Source organism: Clarias gariepinus, chromosome 20 (assembly GCF_024256425.1).
Source record: "Clarias gariepinus isolate MV-2021 ecotype Netherlands chromosome 20, CGAR_prim_01v2, whole genome shotgun sequence".
Taxonomy (NCBI): domain Eukaryota; kingdom Metazoa; phylum Chordata; class Actinopteri; order Siluriformes; family Clariidae; genus Clarias; species Clarias gariepinus.
In genome coordinates this window covers 4,225,001-4,226,444 of record NC_071119.1, presented here as the reverse complement: position 1 = coordinate 4,226,444, position 1,444 = coordinate 4,225,001, and the positions used below count along the sequence as shown (strand labels likewise).

Below are 1,444 nucleotides of genomic sequence, written 5' to 3'. Positions count from 1 at the left end.
GTGCAGGTTCATCTGTCTGGGACTGGAATTCTGTAACGATAAACTACAAAATGTCGCCCTCTGCTGGTCACAACTTATTACGATTTTAAATAAAAAATTAAATATTAAGCTCAATTTGAGCTAAAACATTCAGTTAAAACAAGTCAATATTTTTCAACAAACTAATATTGTTTTTGTTAAGTTTTTTCTCTGTTGCAGGTGTATGAAGGAAAATTTATGTCAGAAAAGAAAAGGGGGGTAAAAAAGTCAGGTTGTGGAAGAGAACATTATACATTTATTACTGAACCACCCTTTAAAATCCAAACGACTGGGAATCAGGGACAGAGAGGGAAAAAAAATAAATCATTGCACTACTTAGTAAAGTGTTACTAGTAATAACTCTCATAGAAAATGTACAAATGTTTGTTAAAAATTTTTATATCAAGCCTTCAAATGATTTTGGTTACAGATATTATACATAAGAAACTACATGTTAAACGATACAATTGTATTTTTAATGGAAAACAAACAAATTAAAACCCATTTAAAAAAAAAAAAAGGATCAGAAGCTCTCGTATTCGTTTAGCAAAATAAAAATAAAAAAAAAAAACACCATAAATAGTAAAAATGAGGTAACTGCTATTGTACCAAGCAGGAGGGAAAATACATACATTATAAAGTAAAAACGAAAAAAAACACGCCTGGTTTAGTAAAGTGATCCGAGACAAACGAGAGGAGGAACGGCGTAATGGGACTACCGGCGGACATATCGCCAGCGCGGGACGGGACGATGCTGGAGAACGGCTGAAAGGCATCTGCAGTTAAGACACTACGGGTTTGCGAGCTACGACAGCTTGAGGATGTAACCGTTTATTACGCTCACTCACACACACACAGGTCGAGGCAGGGGACGGTCGTGGGTATCTCTGATAATCCTATGAAATGTCTGTGGCGAGTTATTATATACACACAATGGAGGAGAGAGAGAGAGAGAGAGAGAGAGAGAGAGAGAGAGACTGAGGACTAATTTGTGCTACTTTTTATACCTGTGAGTAATGCAAATTCTACCTAATGTGTCATTTCTTGTTTGTTTGTTTTTTTTACACACAATCTGTGCTACCTGCTTTTACATCAAAAAAGTTAAACTGCAGCTTTTTCATAAGTGCTGAATGATGAAGTAGTGCTGAGCGTGAAACCAAAAAGAAAGTGTGCGCCAGCCTCTCTCTCGCCCGTATTCTCCAACTCCACACCAACTTAAAAAAAATGGTTGAGTGAGGGCAGGAAAATATTATATATATGGTGTGTGTATGTGTGTGTATATATTACCATCCCAATCATGGTTTTATGCATGTATGTGGAAGAGGGCGGATAGCGCTCTCACGGTTTCCAAGTGTTGAAAAGGCGGCTATATCGGACAGACTTTTCTTTCCAGAGAAAAAAAAAAAAAAAAACCTGAGCCGTTCTC

The 1,444-nt window shown here is 37.0% G+C and overlaps 1 protein-coding gene across 2 annotated transcripts in view; it reads right to left on the bottom strand.

Moving 5' to 3' along the window:
- Positions 1-249: 249 nt before the first annotated feature.
- Positions 250-1,444, bottom strand: part of rnf38 (ring finger protein 38) — a 32,435-nt gene continuing 31,240 nt past the window's right edge. For both annotated transcript variants that reach the window (XM_053479912.1, XM_053479910.1), the window contains exon 13: positions 250-1,444. This exon is cut by the window's right edge and continues 1,433 nt beyond it. The gene's annotated coding sequence lies outside the window, so the exon portion shown is untranslated.